The 20,311-nt window shown below is 44.4% G+C and overlaps 1 protein-coding gene across 1 annotated transcript in view; it reads left to right on the top strand.

Annotated features, from left to right (window-relative positions):
* Maml3 (mastermind-like transcriptional coactivator 3) overlaps window positions 1–20,311 on the top strand; it is a 417,347-nt gene that overhangs the window by 32,771 nt on the left and 364,265 nt on the right. The window lies entirely within an intron of this gene.

Here is a 20,311-nt window from a genome sequence, read left to right as displayed (position 1 = left end):
TTTCTGAAATAATGACTGAAGACACTGCCATGTAACTGGCTCCCAAGGATGCAGATGAGTTGTAAACTTGAGTTTGCTGTAGTCTTCCGCTCTGAGAACGAGTTAGGAAGGTATCATCTCTTAGCTGCAGGTAATTTCAAAGCAAAAAGACTGGAAATTACACAGCCCATATGCTTTTCTATAAAGGGGGCGGGGGGGATTTAAGGGAAAACTACCAGATTGGAGCTGTGACCAGTCTTTATATGGGAAAAGATTAATTCTGGTGGACTAACTACATCTAAAATTAGAACTGTGGGAACAGGATTATATGTAACAAAATGCAAGAGATTAATGTGTGTGTGTGTGTGTGTGTGTGTGTGTGTGTGTATAGACTTGAGAAAAGAAAATATGAAGTGAATATTCAAGGAGCTATCAGACAAGTGTAATTAAATTGATTTCTGACAGGAGACCTCATTGGCCGAATCTTGGTTCTCTTTAAGCTTATAGGATATCTTAAAACTTTTCACAGTAACATCTTTTTGATGGCCCCTAGAAAGGATTATGTCGTGTCGATCCCTCTGTTTTTCTGGCCAGAGCGGAGGTTAAGGCAAAATCTTGAGGTTGGCCTAATTAGGTGAACTTTGAAAGCACCCTGATAGTACACCTGGCCTTTGACTGAATTCTGGGGAAATGCAGCTGTAGTTCATTTTCAGTTAGTAGCTGTGTTAAGGGTTGAGGTAGCTAAGAGGCAGCGTGCATACTTAGCATGCCCAAATCCTGGGTTCAGCTCCCCACACTTGAGGAGATTAGACTATGCATCAGGTTACCTTTATCAGACGCTGTGACCGTCTGTCACTTCTCTTCCTGGCAAGCCTTCATTATCTGCATATCCCTTAGGAAAATAATTGGTTTGCTTTAAACGCTTACACCCTGCATGCACTACCCTGTGTCCTTCCCTGGTGTGTCCTCCTTTGCCTGTGGGACAATGAGAGAATCCGATTAGCACTGGACTTGGCTTGGAAGGGACCCTTACAGATGTTACTTTTGGAGCTGGGGACAGTTGGGTTGTCTCCCCTGGTACAGTCTGCCGTAATATAACGTTTGACCTTCAGTGTTACATACTGTGGTCTTGGTAGGAATTCACTTTTTCATACTGGTGTAGAATAGGTAGCAAGCCTGTCATGGTGGTGGTTCTAATGCCGGTCCTCACCCGTGGATTGGTTAACACTCATGTGGTATTTATAGTATGATAGGCACTGCACTAGGCCTGTGCACACTCAGTGACTCGTTTCATCTCCAGAGCTACCCAGGGAGGTTGGGATGTTTTCAGCTGGGGAAACTGAGGCACAGGAGTGGCGGCGTGTCTGGACTGAGGCTCTCTAGCAGTAAGGGGAAGTCTGGTTCCATCTATTCTATCCACAGATATCTGTTGCTATTGCAGCCTCATGTGTGCTAAGCAAATGCTCTGTCACTGCCGTCTACTCTGGCCCATGACTAATATTTGAGAAGACCGAACACATTAGGAAAAACAGAACAAACCCAAACTCTTAAATGTTTGGATGTCGAGGTTGTGGCTGATGAGTGACATCTTTCCTGTCAAATGTCTAGTTGTAGGATGAGGAAAGGCTTGTGTTCACAGATCTCCTTGTTCACGGCAGGCATTAAAAGGTGCCAGTCAGTGGGCTCTTTTCAGGTTTGTTACTCTGAGGTATTTGCATATATTACTATGTGCAGTGGCCTGTGAGAAACCCTAGAAATGTCACACACAGATTTCCCAATTATTACATATGAACTATATCGGGTTTTCTTGGCTTTTGGAAAAAAAATTCTCTTTTTAAATAACATTTAGTGTGTGTGTGTGTGTGTGTCTGTGTGTGTGTCTGTATCTGTATTTGTCTGTGTCTGTGTGTCTGTATCTGTGTGTATCTGTATGTCTGTATTTGTGTATCTGTATCTGTATGTATGCATCTATGTCTGTATCTGTCTGTCTGTATCTCTGTGTGTATCTGTGTGTTTGTGTGTGTGTGTCTGCATCTGTATGTGTGTCTCTATATGTGTATGTGTGTCTGTATCTGTGTGTGTCTCTATATGTGTATGTGTGTGTCTTTTTCTGTATGTATGCATCTATGTGTATCTGTGTGTCTGTATCTCTGTGTGTATCTGTGTGTTTGTGTGTGTGTCTGCATCTGTGTGTGTGTATATCTATGTGTGTATGTCTGTATCTGTGTGTCTATGTGTGTGTGTCTGTCTGTCTTCTGTCTGTCTATCTCTCTGTGTGTGTGTCTGTGTCCCACAATGTACATTTGGAGGGACCACCTTCGGGAGTCAGTTCCCTCTACTGTGCAGGCCCTGGGCATCAACCTCAAGCAGTCAGTCCTGGTGGCAAGTGCTTTTACCAGCTGTGCCAAGTAGCTTTCTCCTCAAACATGAACTAATGACCTCAGATGTCGAATGGGGTGCTTACAAAACCTGTTCTACTCTGGTGCTAACCTGAGACGTTTGTAACTCTATGGAGATCTGGCTGTAATTTAGAAACTTTTAACATGTCTGTGAGCCTTGGAGAGGAGAAATTTGATTTGACCAATTTCTGTCATCTGTCGACTTGGATGTATTTTGTGGATTTCTAAACAGAATTGTAGAAAAGACTTCTTCTAATTGGGAGTGCCTTGTTTTGTTACCTAGGAAACACCTGATTGTTTTCTTAGGGAAATATTCTGCAAATTAGACTTTTAAAGGCCTGTATTAAAAATGCGCATAAAACATAAAGCTACATTTGAAACTAGCTTTCGGGTTAGAAATTAGGTTTCTGTGTGGTCAGCGGACAAGGAAGAGAAACATCATCTGAAGGAAGACAATAGCCCGTGTTTAAGAGAATTCAGTGTTTAGATCACTGTCATTGGCCACACAAATGTCTGCTTTCAGGTTGTATTAAGAAATTTGAAGCTAACAGTCTTTCCTCAAACTCCCATTTTTGCTTATATTAAAATCTAAGGCTCACTTCGTTCACATGAGACAGGTCCCTAGTTTTTGAGAACAAAATGTAGAACTTTTAAATTTGAGGAAGAAACTGACCCTTTTAAAAAATTCTTCCAGTGGAAACCAAAGGCAGCCAGAGGGCCTGAACCTCTGGATATCCAACCAGGGAGCGTCTCCTTGCTCAGGTGTCTAGTCGTCCTGAGGGTGCTCGCGAGAGCCCACGGGCGGTCTGCGCAGTCCAGAACACTTTATGTGAGGCACCTGTGCTTGCTACAAACCTGCTCTGAGAGTGGAGAAGCAGATCCAAAATGCTAATCCTTTGTCATTGGTCACAGTCCCTCGACACTTCTTTACCAGCTAACTGCTACTGATTCAATTTGGCCAACTGTGCTTAGCTTCCTTAAAACCTGCCGCAGTTTCGGTTGAGTAAAGCGGTGATTCATTTCCTGCCCCGTGGGGTGTCAGCCAGCTCTAATGGTTTTGTCTGCAAGAGCCCACAGCTGCCCAGGCAGTGTGGTGTGAGTGACAACTCGGGAAGCAGTGAGACTGGTGCCTGGGTTTAGAGGGGCACTTTCTTTCATGGCATTAGGAAGGGATTGAACCCAGGCAGATGATTCAGCTCGATGATTTGGTTTCTTTTGATTTCTCGTGTCCGTCAGTAGCACCAAACATGCAAGAGACACGCATCTCTGTGTGGGTGTCTTTCCCAGGAGAGCGCCTGAGCAGCACTTCAGAGCCCGTTTATGCAGTATAGCTTTATTAATTTGGCCAGATGTTCAGAATATGTAGCCCTTGAAATGCAGCTCTATCTTTCTTGTTTTTGTTTTTCTTTTTTTTTTTTCCTTCCCTGAGACAGGATCTTACTCGGTATTTCTGGTTGTCCCTGAACTCACAGACATCTACCTGCTTCTGCCTCCCAAATGCCATCGAACCCAGCCAGAATACAGCCTTTGGTATTGTGTGAAAGTATCAACAAAGAGAGATTTACGGCCTTATATTTAACCTCTTCAGTACAGTATTTTCATTTACATTTTAAAAATCACACTCATTTGTTTTAGGGGGCACTTACCACAGAGGTCAGAAGACAAGTTGATTTTAATCCTTGCACCACATGGGTTGGCCCGGGAATCAAACTCAGCTCCTCAGGCTTGGTGGCAAGCTCTTTTACCTGCTTAGCCGTTTTGTAGTCCCACCATGTTTGTTTCTTTAGAATCATCCTTTCCAAGTCTCGAGGAAACAATAAAATAGTAAGAAATAATGTCAGTAAACCGGAATGTTGCAGGTTGGATTTTTTAATAGTCGTAGTTCATACTGGCGCATGCTTCTCCATAATCTTTCTCTCAAAGCGAGGCGGACCAGTGCATGTTTTCTATGATTAAGTGGACATGCGAATGTGTGGCTCATTTGCATATTTCATGGGAAAAATTATTAGGTTCAAATGCAAAATTCAAAAGGATGGTATTTGCTTTATTAAGAATTCAATTTGGGGCTAGAGAGAGGGCTCAGCAGTTAAGATACTGACTGCTTCCCGGCACTCAACTGTGTGGTCCCTGGCATCTGATGCTGTTTTCTGGTTTTAAAGGGTACCTACACTCATGTTCACAAGTCCTCCCATTCCATGCATATATTTTTAAAGGTATGTATATATACATATACATATATATACATATACACACATATATGTGCCTTAAAAGCACACACATGTGTGAATTTTAATTTCACAAAATAGTTCTTTTACTATCTATCTAATAATGAAATTGCCGGGTATATAAATAACATTCACCTTTTCCAGAAATGTCTCAGTTCGTAAATTAGATCTATTAACATTTTGTACCTGTTTCCAGTTCCAGGTCAAGGAGTATTTTACGCCTATCTAGAGTCCCCAAGAAGTGACCTTGCACTGTGTCTGAGCGTTAGTGCCAGTGTCAGCACAGGAGCCCATTCCTCCCTCAGGCTGGACTGGAATGGTCTTTCACACACACGACAACACAGGCTATTGTGGGGGAAACATTCACTTTGTGTGTTCATTTGCATACTCAGTTAAATGTACGGAGGCATATACAATAGTTAAGTGTTCCTTCCTTGTTCGGGAACTGCTGATAAATGGCTTTTACCCCCTTAACCAGAGTTTTATTTTAAAAGCAGAAATTGAGAGCGAAGGCATTTGTGTTCACGGAGAGTGAGAGCTTTAATTCCAAGAGGAAGGAAAACATGTACTAAGCCTTTTTCTGGAAAAAAAAAAAGGATTGTCAGGGGCTATGAAGAACCAAGTGGTGAGAACTTCTGTGTGGATGTCTACTCTAGATCTCTGAGTAGGAAAATATTGAATTGAAAACAAATGGTTTTGCATATCTGTGTAGGACAAACGTTGAACACAGTTTCAGCGGTTAGTGCATTGCGTTGAAGTGAAGTGTAGGGATGCTGTGTCTATGTCAGAAGCGAGCTTGGAACCTTTTATATAGATAAGACACCTAGTCTGTGAGCTGCATAGCAGAGTTGAAAACCTAAGGGCAAACACATTGAAAGGATAGATGCTTCAACACTCATGATTATTAGGTGGAGGTAGGGAGAGTTGCTAAGTCCTCCTTGGATGTGATAATCATACTATGGTTGTGTATTTGAACCAAGAAACCCTAAGTTCCTATAGGTGCATTCTACAGTATTTACGGGTGGAGTATGATAGCTACAACTTTCTTTCATGTAATATTGGAAGGGGAAACAGGTATTTATATATGGGTGAAGAAGTATAGGCCGGAAATGGAGCTGGGTAATGGAGACTTGTTACCTCACTCTACTTACATATTTGGGAATAAAAAGTCTCTGGAAATGAGCAGAAGGCAGAAGGAATGGCTCAGCAGATAAAATGCTTGTCACGTAAGCATTGAAGACCGGACTTCAAAAGCCTTGCACTCTAGCATGGGTGTGTAACTCCATCGCTCCTTCCAGGGAAAATCAGAGAACCTGGCGTGTGCAGTGACTGGAGAGCCTGCTTCATACAAGATGGAGAGGGGGACACCAAACACTGCAGGTGTCCTCAGCGGGGGACACCAGACACTGCAGGTGTCCTCAGCCTTCCATATGGCAAGTGTATTCTCTCTCTCTCTCTCTCTCTCTCTCTCTCTCTCTCTCTCTGTGTCTGTATGTGAGCACATGCACATCTGTCTGTCTGTCTCACACACCCAAACATGTACACTTACACATACAAACACCCAAGAACCACAAACACTAAACTTACTGAGTACAAATTCATCAGTATTTTATCAAGAGTAGTTACAGAGGGTTTCTAGGGAAGGAGACGCCTAAAAATATCAGAGGTTTGATTGCACTGTAATTATATGCAGCTATATAGGGCTATATGATTTTAAACCCTAATAATATTGTAGTTTTATTTTAATTAAGACAAGCCCCTGCTTAGGTGAGAGGAGAAAGAGCTCTTGCTGTTTAACACAACTCTTGAATTCAGCAAATGGGTTTTGAAAGCCCCCCTTAGCTGGGTACTTTAGTGAGTGTAGAAAGCTCACAGAGGAACACAGATGGGGTCTTGCACTAACGTCTCTGAGATTTGCCCAGGTCATTCGCAGTATGGTATCATAAGGGCTCGAATGGACTTGGAGAAAGTTTGTGGGAACCCAGAAGCCAGAATGATTCCATTCTGCTTTGGAAGGCAGAAGCAGGCAGGTGAGGGGTGGCTTAGAGGGTCTAGAGAGAAGTCTGTATCTCCTGTGCGCCCTGCAGAGGATATGACAAAGGTGCAGCAGGTGTAGGAAATAGCACAGCCCTCTGGGAGTGAGAGGAGTGAGCAGTGTCTGCATGCTGTGAAAGTGGAGAAATTGGAAGTAGGTTTGAGAGCAGGACAGTGGACTAGGAAAGGCAGGCCTGCCTGCACTCATGACCCCCAAATCAGAGGGCAGCATGCTTATTCCCGTTAGCATGCTGACTTCCCAGGTTGCACGTCAGACTGCACACATGTGACCTTCAATAGAGTTTGTCACCCCACCTATCGAAGGGGCTCTGGATGTCCTAATCATAGTTCTGCTTTACTTGAGTGCAAGGTTGGTGTTCCTAGACAAGTGAACTTGGTTGAACAACAGCCAGCCAGACTCTTAAACCCCTGCTAAACATTGTTCCCGGGCTTTGGTCAAAGTTTTCTACTTGTAGTGATAATTAGAGTTGTGCTGGAAGCCATTGAGTAGCAATATCCTTGATACTTCTTAATAGAGAAGACTCTGGAAGACCTAAGTTATCTAGGCCAACTCAGGGGCCATATGACTGGCCCCACTGAGAAAATGGCACCCGACTGTCAAACTTTGGCATCGGAGCCAAGAGAGCCCAGGGAAGGTTTTACTGGGTGGGAAGAATGCAAGGAAGTGCACTGGTCTGTCCCCTCCCTTGGGAGTGCCTAGCATTGGGCAGACTCCTCTGCTTTCCTTTCCACTCCATGTTGTGTTTTCTTCAGGATGAAACCAGACACATCTTGCTTCTGGACATCACATGGAAGTCCTTCTATGTTGCATTCTTCTATTGTTCTGAAAAGAAGAACACGATATTTTCTCCTCTGCAGATAAGTCACAGGTTACTGTGTAACTGTGTATAAAATGGAACCATGTGCTGTTTGGGGGAAGCACATGCTGGGTGATTTTGAGAGAACTCATCCCTCTTGGGCACACTGATCTGAAGGAACCTTTGATCCATTTGGCTCCCCCCAGAACAGACTAGGTGGCACGTTGTCCTGTCCTCAGCATCGTGCACCTTGGTTCTGGACACTCGTCTCTGTGTTCTCAGGCAATCTTCCTCCTCCCCAACCTCTCACTGCCCCATGACCTTTAGAGCTCAGTTGTGTGAGCAGTAACAAAATACAGCACTCTGAGGATCCTAGGAATGAGCATATCCATTGGCTTCTTCTGCAGACGGATGTCTCCATCCTAGATTAAAGAGATCGATAATTAAATTGACACTGCACCCTTGAAAAATCTTAAGATCACAGCCTTGGAAAGCACCATGTTAACGTTTCCAAAGTTGCAGACCATACCATGGAGGAATGAAGAAGAGGAGAGAAGGCAAGGAAAATATAGCATGAACTTTGACTGACTTTCTGAGTTACAAAATAGAGGGAATTGTCATCAGATCAAAGGGGCGCAGGCCTGATTGATGGATGGATGGGCTCCTACTGGCCAAATTGGGAGATATGACCATCATAATAGATATGGATAATAACCTGTTTAGTAAAATATGAATCCATAAGTAAATACCAATACAGAAGTTGATAGAATAAATGAATGAAGTGCAAGGTGGGCGTAGTTATTGAGAGCCCATAGGAACTATAAAGAGGAATGGCAGAATTATGAACTCACTGGTGTGTGCAGAACTAGTAAGTGAATATTTGATCAGGATCAAAGCATTTTACAGGGCTTCACAATAGCTACCCACAAATGACTTTTTAATTACAAAGGCAAATTTAATAACTTGATAGCAGGGGAAGATCTCTCTTTAACCAAATGGTCCAGCCTCATTTTATCAGAGCTTCATTTTATCATGCCTCTTTTGTTTGTTTGCTTTTGAGACAGGATCTTTCTTTGTAGCCTTGGCTGGCCCGGAACTCATCATAGGCTAGGCGGGCATAGAACTCCCAGACACCCGCCAGGCACTGCCTCCAGAGTGTGGGAATCAAAAGTGAGCAGTCCCACCAACCAGCCACCATGTGCCTCTTGATAAGATGCAGTACGAAGACCACAGAGATATTTCTAAGTTATTCTAAAAGAAAAAAGGGTAAGCTTCATCAAACCATGATGAAAATAGCAGACAGACCCAGCCAAAGGGACCGGAACTTTAGTCCTGAAGGGAGCCATATTGAGAAGGCATTCCAAATTTGGCAAGGGCGAGGGCTGGGTTGTGCAAAGTTGAAGGAAAGAGATGGAATCTTTTCGCCCGTGGGAGCTCCTGACAACCGTAGGTGGGGGTTTTGGGAGCTTGTGCCCAAGTTTGCTCTTCAAACAGGGATGATGGAAACTTTCAAGGTCAAGATTTCCGAAGACATCATTGGAACACTGACATAAGTTGGGTCTCTAACAGTGGGATGATAGGAAATGAGTTTTGCAAATGGCACCTGGGATTCCCAGTTCTGTGCGTGCTATCAAGGCATTTATTTATTTATTTAAAGATTTATTTTTATTTTATTTATATGAGTGCACTCTACCTGCCAGACACACCAGAAGAGGGCATCGGATCCCATTACAGATTGCTCTGAGCCACCATGTGGTTGCTGGGAATTGAACCCAGGACCTCTGGAAGAACAGTCAAGTGCTCTTAACCGCTGAGCCATCTTGCCAGCTTGAGATATTTTATGTTTTCTGAGTTTTGTTTGTGAAATTCTACCATCAGAGAGAAGTATAAACCTAGGTGAAATCCACAGATAATTATACAAACGTGTTAAACTCAGCAGCATTGATTGGAGTGGTCTAGACATGCATTAACAAGTCTCCACAGAATGACTGAACATCCAGTGTATCCGTAAGCATCTGTAGCCACAATGCCCTGTAGAATATTATGCAGCCTTGGCTGGGAAGATGGTGCAGTGGGAAAAAGGACAAGGGTTCCATCCCTGCCACCCACGTTAAAAATAAAGTGAGCCTGCTGGAATGGCACACACTTTTAATCCTGGTCCCGGGTAGGCAGAGAGACAGGCAGATCCCTGGGGTTTGTTGGCCAGCCAGCATGCCAAATTGTTGTGTTCCAACTAACAGAAAACATGTCTCAAAAGTCAAGGTGGATACAAGGAAGTACATCTGAGGTTGGTTGACCTTTGGCTTGTACACATGTGCACATACACATGCACCTGTGCACACATAATGTCCCCCCACCCCTGCCACATCTATTGCATTTTCCCATTAGTTGGCCCAACCACAGGTTCAGCTCAGCATCCTTTCTTGCCCGCCCCTAAGATTGGTAATGGATGGTAAGAAGTCTAAAAGTTCAAGAAAGACAAAAAGTTTGCCCCCACGCACCAGACAGGTGCTGTGTTACACGGCTTTCAGCTAAGGGGCGTTCAGGGTTTGCTGTGTGTTTGCTGTGCTGTGTTTAATACATTAAGCCTACGTAATGTCAGTTCATAACTGTAGTGTTTTGACAGCTGGCTAAGAGTTTTATGGTTATGGTTTTTCGGATTTAGCCATAAATATAACATACCAACCACATTCTGACAGGTGCATAAATACTAATTTAGGAATTCGTTGTTTATGCTTAGATTTGATCTCACTTTTTGTCCTTTTGGAGATCGATATTTATTTTAGTTTTTGGATTTGCTTTTTTCTTTTCTTAATGGGAATATTTTTACGTTAGCCACCATCCAGATAGTGCTTTGTGTGACTTTCTTGGTAGTTACTGGGCCTGGCTTTATCCCTGTGGAAGTGACTGAGGCTAAGGAAGGGTATAACCCCCTTCCTTACCATGTTCAGGTCACCAGCCAGGAAGGAGTTCCTTGAAGAGTTATCTCACTCTCTGCCCTTTCATCCAGTTTTTCACTCTTTGGAATTTGCTCTGCAAGCCCACGTGACTTTTAATGTTGCTTTAAATTTGATTACTATTTCCTGTAAGTGCTTCTCTCCTGAAGGTTTCCCACAAAGTGTTTGCTGGTCAAAGGCCACTCTCTAATACAGTGTGAACAAGACTTTTCTGGAAGACAGGGCTGTACCCACCACCAAGAGTGAGCAGTACTGGTTGTGAAGAGTCAGTTGGACAGTCATAGGAGGGGACAGGCACACACTGGGCCAGCCTCAGCTGACCACGTCCGTGCTGCCATGTGTCGCCACATTGGCTGCCTGATATCCTGAGGGATTGTGAAGCCTGTGCAGAGGTTGTGCTGGGAAAAGTTACCGTCTTATTTCCTGACCCAGATTTTCCTGAACCTTCAGATGAGAGTCAGTGAGCCGAGGCCATCCTTGGAGCTCTCTCGCTGGCTGAAGAGTCCCCAAGGCTACAAAGGGACAGTTCATGCAGTCAGCCACATTTATACCAGTCACAGCCTTCTCCTTCTCTGGACCTCCCCCCCCCCGTTCCACTCAAGGTTTCTTTCCATTTTTTGCAAAGCAGCCATGTGAGAGGGATAAAATAATTTTGAAGAGCATTATATGGTGGGAATTTTGACAATGAGTGGAAGATGGTAATTACTCTTCCATTAGACTCAGTGGCTTTGGACAGATAAGCTGCATTGAAACGGGTGACCAGGGTACGGGATCATGGATTGTCTTTCACTGTTGTCATGGCGACAGTGATGCAGGTGGCCTGTAACTGCCGGGCTGTCAGATCTTATACATCAAACTGGTGCTAAGTGAAAATATGTTAGAGGCATTGAGGAAAATTTGCCAGCAGTGTTTACAGGATCAGCCGGAGAAAAGCCAGCCTGGTCGAGGAAAAAAAAGATTTCCGTTTAAAGCACTGTTTAATGATTCTAAGGAAGTGGGAGTTTTTACTTTTTTTTTTTTATTAATAAGATGGAAAGTGGAGTATTAAAAAGAATGGTTTCTGGGTATTGGGTGCTGTGTACGTAATTAGGATTCCTTCTGGAGCTCATGTGACCATGAAGAGGTCAGAAGAGGTGAGGATGCTGGGTCCTCTGGGGTCCTGGCTGAGGCTGAGGCAGCCAGCAGCACACACTGACAGAACTTGAATCTGTATTTTGTCAGCAAGTGTCACTGAATGCTGGCTGTTTCTTTGGAGGAAAATTCCAAGAGGTTCCTGTCGCATCATGCAGCTGAACCTTGCTCGGCTGTGCACAACGTTCCTATAGCTTCGTATAGCTGGACCCTTATTCTGCTGTGCACACTACGTAGAACAGGAAGGATCTTTCTTTGTCCAGCACAGTTACTGTAACCCCCACTCCCCCACTTTTTTACTTTTTCCAGCCTCTTCTCCATTTCCCCTGGTTTCTTCTCTCTTCCTTTAAAACCACGAACGTCTTGAATCGATCCCTCAGAGGTTAACACAGAGCCTGCTCTGTGAGTGTGTTGGTGGCTGAGGCTTTGTCTCAACAAGTTAGGGCTAGCTTTGTAATTTTCAAATAACTATGCAAAGATTGGAAGAAGAAGAAGAAAAATATAGAACTCTCCGTTTCCATGTTAGATCTGAGAGGAAAGACTACAAAAGAAGTCTCAAAAGGGAGGACATGCTCTTGAGAGTCAGGCAGAACAGGGGAGTCTTCTGGAAGACCGGTCATTTGCATTAGGCAGTCTGGCTCCATTTTCACTTGACGTACTCGCCAGTGGTCAAACAGACCAGAGTGTTAGCGATTAAGTACTGTCCAGCCCACGTGTATGGGCAGGTGGTTCCTGTCAGTTAGAAGAAAGATGACTCTGACGTTTGTTGAGCACCTACTGTGTGTCAGGCAGTCAGACTGTTAAATCTCCATGATAATCTTGAACAGTAGGTTACCAAACAGGATCGAGATGCAATGTGGTATGTCCAAGTCCATGCTCTATACCGTTTCAGAGATGTGCAGGTTGAGCCTTGCCTTCAGGGAACTCACGGTTCTTTTGGAAAGACGAGAGAGTGTTTCAGAGTTCCTGAAGTACTGTATTAGATCCAGGAGTGTCCGAAAGAATCTCAGGATAGACAGAGCTGGCTATTAAACTAAAAAATAAAGTGGCCGCTGGGAAGGTCAGGTGACTAGGAAGGACATTTCAGACTGAGCAGATAGCAGGAGTGAAGGTGTACCACGACACGTACCACGGCACATGCTGGAACAGTGTGCATGTGAATATGCACGGGTGACTGTGCTCCCACGAATAACGTGCACCCACATATGTATTGGCCTGGGAGCACTGCGGACCTAGGGAAAGGTTTATATAAGGCGCATGCGCTGAGTCCAGCACGTTGGTGACCGGGGATTCAAGTCTGTGCTGGTGATTTTGCCGTCTGAGGCCTTACAATTTCCGGTTGCTCAGAGCTGCGTGGGAGGCTCTATGCTGCCTTTTCTGGCTTTCTTTCCATTGGTGGCTGTCCCCAGTGCCTTCTCTTTCCCTCCCCATCATCCTTCTTCCTAGGCAGAACGAGTAGAGAAAACAACTCATCTAACGCGGGTGCTGGGAGCTGAACACTGAGCCTCTTATGGAGAAATGCGAGCCTTTGACCACTGAGCCGTTTCTGCAGCTTATAGACCAGAGTGCTTGATCATGTGGTTCGGACCCTGTGGTGGGGACCGCCTCTTCCACACAGGACTCCAGACGTTTCCCCTGTGTTTCCATGGGCATGCAAGTTTTCAGAATCATGTCAGAATTTAACCCCAGGTGTTTGGTAAGTCTAGTCTCCTTTCAACCCCAGGGAACCAATCTGCTGTCACACTGTGATTGGTTGTGGGCACTATCTGTATAGTGGGGACAATTAATATACCGGTGACTCAGGGAAAGAGTAACAGGTTAGCATGATGCAGTGAAGTGCAGAGCAGTGGCCAACACCTGGAATTCCCCACCCAGGAAGGTAGGGTAGGCGGTTCCTGAGTTTGAAGCCAGCAGGAACTACTGAATAAGAGACCCTGTCTCCAAAACAAACAAACAACAAACAAAAACCAAAACAACAACAACAACAACAACAACAAAAAAACCCTGTAACCAAAATATAAAGAGGAAGAAAGAAAAGGAAAGAAAAGGAAAGGGAAAAACAAGGAAGAAATGAAGCCACTAATAGTATGAACCTAGAAGCTGGCAGACACTACCTGTCCTCACATGGCCACATTACCCAGTTAGTATGAAGACTTAGCGCTTTAGCAGTACTTGGAAATACTTTTTTCCCCCCCTTTTCTCCCCTAGTTTTGGAAAAAGAAACCAGAGTTAAGGTCACGGCAGCATAAGTACATTCTTCTTTGTTTTCATACTTCCCTTGTCAGTGACACACACACACACACACACACACACACACACACACACACACCTCCCTCTGCTCAATCAGACTCCTAAGACGTGGGGCACAGCCCTTTGCTATGTAAACCATGTAGGGAGATTTACTCAGGAGATCAGGAACCAGTTGCCCAGAACTGAGGCTGAGGGAGCTTGAGGACTACTCAGAGATTTCTGTGGCCATCCAGACTGTGCTGCTACAGGATCAGTCAATCCAGTCTGGCTGTAAGCAAGGGATGTCTAATCAAGGAGAGGAATTTCAGAAAAACAGGAAATGGAAAGTTAATCTGAGCTTTCTCCCTCCCCCAGTGTGTTTACATGTTTCAGAAGGGGGCCCTTAAAAAGAAAAGAAAAAAGTTTGCTTTTATGAAAATATTCTAGGGGGAGAGAAGTACTGAGAGAGTCCTTCATTTAAGAATGCTGCCCTGGCAGTGCGGCCTAATACAGACTGCTGGGATTAGTCCTAAGAGTTAAGTGTGGACACCAGCCACAATGGACATAGAAAACCAACAACAGTAGATCATTTAAAATTGAGTTGGAATTTGGAAAATCAGAGCCACCTCATAGTCAGTTATACGTTTATCTCTTTATTTATTTGTTTGAGATTAGGGTCTCCTGGAGCCCTGGCTGGATTCAAACTTGCTGTGTTGCCGAAGATGTTGACCGGCCATGACCACTCAGCAGGCGCTGTGCTAACCAGCTACACTCCAGCCTTCTCTGAGCTTTCTTTTTTAATGATTTTTATTTTATGTGTATTTTTGTGCGAGTCCCCAAGTGTATGCATGTGTACCTTCTGTACACAGTGCCTGTGGAGGCCAGAAGGGGCATCGGATTCCCCCTGGAACTGGAATTAAGGATGCGAGCTGCTGTGTGGTTGCTGGGAACCAAACACAAGTCATCTGGGAGAGCAGCCAGTGCTCTTAACTACAGAACCATTTCTCTAACACCTTGTTACGTGTTTTATTGGGCAGTTGCCCTACAAGGATCTCATAATTTTAGTATCAGTGGGCTGGCATCTCCACTGGTGTGCCATAGGCCAGACTCTGGGACAGGATTTTAGGGTTTGTCCCTTTGTTTCCCTCCAGCAACCTCCCAGAGTTACACGCTCACTCTTATCAATTCATCAATGAAAGTGTTTAAGCAGGCCGCTGTTCATTATTCTTTATCAATACCAAGCTTTGTAAACAAGAGAAATAAATGTGCTCTAACTCAAAAATGCCCTGCTGGGAATAAACTGTCTTGCCAGACACAGGAGTTGACGGGTTGTATCCTCACTGTTTATTCTTCGTGTTCCTTCTATGAGGTCCTGGGAGTTCATGTGGGCTGTCTTCACCGCCACCTTACTCTTCGTCTGCAGAGGTAGGGTGGATCAGGAGGCACGACTGCTGGGCTGAGAGCGTACGAGCCTTGCCTCTCACACATGCAACCTGCAACTCCACCCCCACCTCCATTAAGTCCGTCACCGTGATAGTTGATCCAGATTTTGTTATATCGGCATGAATGTGTGTTTTGTCTGCATGCGTTTCTACAAAAAAAAAAAGAACTTCGTTTTGCCAAGTATCTTTTTCATGGTAGGGCACAGGGTTTTCTCAGGCATGGTTCAGTTACATGGCATCGATGGTGATTTTAGGGAGAATGGGGGGTGTTCATATGATCGGTTAAGGGGCTTCAGGACAAGGACACTGGAATAAATTCCAGTTAAGCAGAGGATTCTCGCAGAACTATTAACTATCTTTTCCTCTTCACTCTACATCTTCTACCCCTACTTGGGAACTTCAGGGAGAAAAGTGTGTGTGGATTTAAATTCCGGTGGTTGGTTAATTGGTGGAGTGCCATATACACCTGACCTTAACTCTTCTTCACATAAGGTGTTGCTTAAAAATGACTATTATCTCTGCTTTGTGTCAGAGAGAACCGTCATGGGCCAGAGAGGTGGCTCGTGCAGGGTGTGTCGCACAAGCCTTTAATCCCAGTCCACCGGGGGCAGAGGCAGACCTAGGCGAATTTCTGTGAGTTCCAGGCCAGCTTGGTCTTGATAGTCAGGATACACAGTAAGTCTCTCTATATAAAATAAGTAAGTAAGAAAAGAAAAGAAAAGTGGAAAGTAAAGAAATAAAAAGTGCATCACCATGGATGGGACAGAGACGGCTCCGTGTGTGAGGCACCTGCCGTGCAAGACCAATGATATGATTGATCCCAGGAACCTATGTAAATATGAAAGATGAGAACGGGCTCTATAGAGTTGTCCTCTGCCCTCCAATGTGTGCCATGGTATGCATTCTCACATACACATCAAACACACACACACACACACACACACACACACACACACACACCCCAAATAACATTTTAAAATAAAGTGCACGACTTTTGAAAAGAGACTACTGACCCGATGGTTAGACCACAGTATGTGCTATATTAATGCAGGAGGATAATGGAGACATATTCTCCCTTGAACCATTGCCAGACCGATATGTCAGTCCTATCCTGTAAATCAAATGTGGTTTCTGCTCCGGTGAGGCTGGGAATGTGGTTTTGAAGCAGAATTTTTACCTCCTCAGCTGTGCTAGATGGAAAGACTTGGTCGTCTGCACAGCCTTGCAAGGTGACCTAGTAATGGGCAGGCAAAGGGTGACGTAGGCTGTCTCTTCCCAAGGTACTTCAGTTCTGCTGCTGTAGAGAAAAGTGGGGAAGAATTGGGTCTTTTATATCTTCCAAATAACACTCAAGTGGCTGGGAAAACAAAAGTCAGTAGATAGTTTCCCCGGCAAGCGTGAGGGCCCGGGTAAGTGATGGACCAAGCACTGCGGTGTGCATCTGTGATCCCAACGTTAGGCAGGCAGTGACAGGCTTGCTGCTGAGGTTTGCTCTGGCCCTGGCTGCACTGGCTAAGCCCAGGACCAGGGGAAGGACGCTGCTCAAAAAGCAAAATGGTGTCTGAGGAGGAAAGAGATACTAGGTTGTCCTCTAACCCTCTCATGGACAGACACATCCATACACTCATGCAGATACACGTGCGCATGCACACACACACCTGCAGCACACACATGCACATACACATACACCTGTGCTTACACACACACCTGCACATACACACACCTGCACATACACAACCTGCACATACACACCTGCACATATACACACACCTGTGCTTACACACACACCTGCACATAAACACACACCTGCACATACACACGCACATACACACCTGCACATATACACACACCTGCACACATACACAGCTGCACACACACACATCTCTCTCTCACACACACACACATATACACCTGCAGCACACACCTGCACATACACACACACCTGCACATACACACACACCTGCACATACACACCTGCACATATACACACACCTGCACACATACACACACCTGCACACATACACAGCTGCACACACACACACATCTCTCTCTCTCTCTCTCTCTCTCTCTCTCACACACACACACATATACACTTGCATCACACACCTGCATATACACACACACCTGCACATATTCACAGCTGCACATACACACCTGCATATACACACACACCTGCACATATTCACAGCTGCACATACACACCTGCACATATACACACACCTGCACACATACACAGCTGCACACACACACATCTCTCTCACACACACACACATATACACCTGCAGCACACACCTGCACATACACACACACCTGCACATACAAACACACCTGCACATACACACCTGCACATATACACACACCTGCACACATACACACACCTGCACACATACACAGCTGCACACACACACATCTCTCTCTCTCTCTCTCACACACACACACACATATACACCTGCATCACACACCTGCATATACACACACACCTGCACATATTCACAGCTGCACATACACACACCTGCGCACACACACACACACATACACACCTGCACACATAACAGCTGCATGCGCACACACACACTCATACTCCTCAAAGCCAAAAGTACTTGAACACATCCTATGCTCTGTGTAAAGCATGTCTCTAATGCGCTAGTTTAATTTTGTATGAAAGATGTCTTTATACACAAAAGAATCTCGCTCTTCCTTCGGTACCCAAGCAAACACATCTGTAAGCAGCAACAATGCAAGAATTCCAACTAGGATTTTCAGAACACAAATACCCATTTAGGAAACGCACCTAACTATCCTCTGTGCAGCCTCTGTAAATTATTGTCCTTAGACAGAAAAAAGAAGAAAGAAAATCCAATATAGTTGAAAGCTTTTCCTTTATAAATACAAGCTACTTAGCTGCGTTATCTGCAGGAAAGACAAACTGGTGTCTCGCTTTTTGGATTTGACGCATCCTGACTAATCAGAAAATCTTTATTAATTGCGTTTATAATCTCTGTAACAATCCAAGGAGGGTTTTGAAATTTGGGGGTTGCAAGATACAATGATGGGGAAAAACGATCAGTTTATATTATCGTATAATTTTATAAAATGCATGTGACTGAGTCGTGCTCCCCTCCCCCCCAGATGACTTCTAGTAGAAGTGGGAAGGTTAGTCCTTCCTCTATGGGAGAGGAGGGTGGAGGAGTTTCCTCCTGTGATCAGGAAACTAACATCACTGGGGGTGAGCGGGGCATTGACTCTGGAAGAATGGGTTTGGGTATGATCTGTATTTCCTGTCTTGCTAGTCAGTTTAGTTCGTTTTCTCTGAGTTTTATCCTGGATTTATCAGCTTTGGCTTCCCTACTTGCCTTCACTTCTACTCCCTCCCACTGCCTTTGTCGTGGATGATTGAACAAGACCATTTTGCAGGGACACAGCGACACCCTGAAACACCACAGACAACAATAGGTGACTTTTAAGAAATGTAAGGAAGGGGTTGGGGATTTAGCTCAGCGGTAGAGCGCTTGCCTAGCGAGCACAAGGCCCTGGGTTCGGTCCCCAGCTCCGGGGAAAAAAAGAAAAAAAGAAAAAAAAAAAAAAAAAAGAAATGTGAGGAAGTCAGAGCACATACCCCACGCCTATTAAAACTAGATCAACAATTTCAGGAGTTGTGATGGTCTGAACCTTGTGCTTCAGAGGTTTATGTTGAAGCTCTATTCTAGGTTGTAACTGTATTTGGAAAGAGGCCATTGACAAGGTAGTATGGCTAAGTGGAGTACAGATGGGGACCTAGTTGATATGACTGGTACTTTTATAAACAAAGGAAGAGGCACAAGAAAGATGACCAGAAGGCATACAGCTGTCTGCAAGCCATGAAGTTCTAGGTGAAACTAACCCTGTTGGCACTTTCATGTTGGGTTTCCAGCTTCTAGAATTGGAAGAAAACTAATTTCTGTTATTTGAGTTGCTTGGTCTATGCTATTTTGTTATGGCAGTAATAGAAAATCAGTACCAGAGTTTTATGAAATCTCTCTAGATCCCTAGCTTCCCAACTTTAAAATGGAGGTAGGATTAAGGTAGAACGGTAGACATCTATAACCCTAGAACGTATAAAGTTGAGGCAGTACAATTGTCCATTTGGGGCCTGCCTGGTTAATATAACAAGACACTGTCTTAAACGAATAATATTAGAACTTGGTAAACATCATAGGTTTGTTGTATTAAATTGTGATGGTTAATCTTGGTTGTCAACGTGACACGCGTGGGAAGAAGGAACCTCGATTGCAGAATTAGCCTATGGGCATGGCTGGGAGGTGTTTTTCTGACTGCTATTTAATGTAGGATGGCCCAAGCCTGTGTGGGGAGCACCATCCCCTGGCAGAGGGGCTTGAACTTTGTGAGAAAGGTAGCTGAGCAAACCAGAAAAAGCAAGCCAATAAGCAGCATTCTTTCATGGGTTCTGCTTTGAATTCTGCCAACTTCCCTAAGTGATGGACTATAACTTGTAACCAAATAAACCTTTCCTCCCATAAGTTGGTTGTAGTCAGGATTTTGTCACAGCAACAGAAAACAGACTAAGACGGAAATTAGAACTAAAGAGGATGTTGCCGAGGTGAACCTGACCGTATTGTTTGAGGGAGGATTATGGAGCTGTTTTGAACCTTCTGGAAGTGTTTTGAACCTTGATCCTGGAAAAGCCATCGAGTGCTTGTAGCTTAATGGGTTTTTCTCTGGGATCTTAGAAGATAGAAGTGTTTGAAAAACACAGACAATGGAGGCCTAGCTTATGAAGTAGTTTTACAGGGAAGCAAATATCCCCCTCTAGGCTGGTCAGCTGTGTGATATTTTCTATTAAGACTGTGGAAGGGAAAACTTTGTTTTACTAGAACAATGGATGCTGGTCTCCTGAGGCTCAAAAATCAGCTATGGGTTATAAGAGACCAGCATTATTGAATTGAAATCTTCTGAGAATATTTTCTCAGGGTCAGCACACAGAAGCTGTGGTCCAGAGGGGTCAAGTCTATATCTCAAGCTGGCAGCAAAACTTGATAATATGTGTAAGTCTACCACACTATGCTGGTTTGGGCTGCCTAAAAACTGTAGGGTTGAAGA

The sequence above is a fragment of the Rattus norvegicus genome, chromosome 2 (genome assembly GCF_021556685.1).
Source record: "Rattus norvegicus strain SHRSP/BbbUtx chromosome 2, alternate assembly SHRSP_T2T, whole genome shotgun sequence".
Lineage (NCBI taxonomy): Eukaryota > Metazoa > Chordata > Mammalia > Rodentia > Muridae > Rattus > Rattus norvegicus.
Note: the sequence above shows the minus strand (reverse complement) of the source record. Positions and strands in the feature narration are given on the sequence as shown.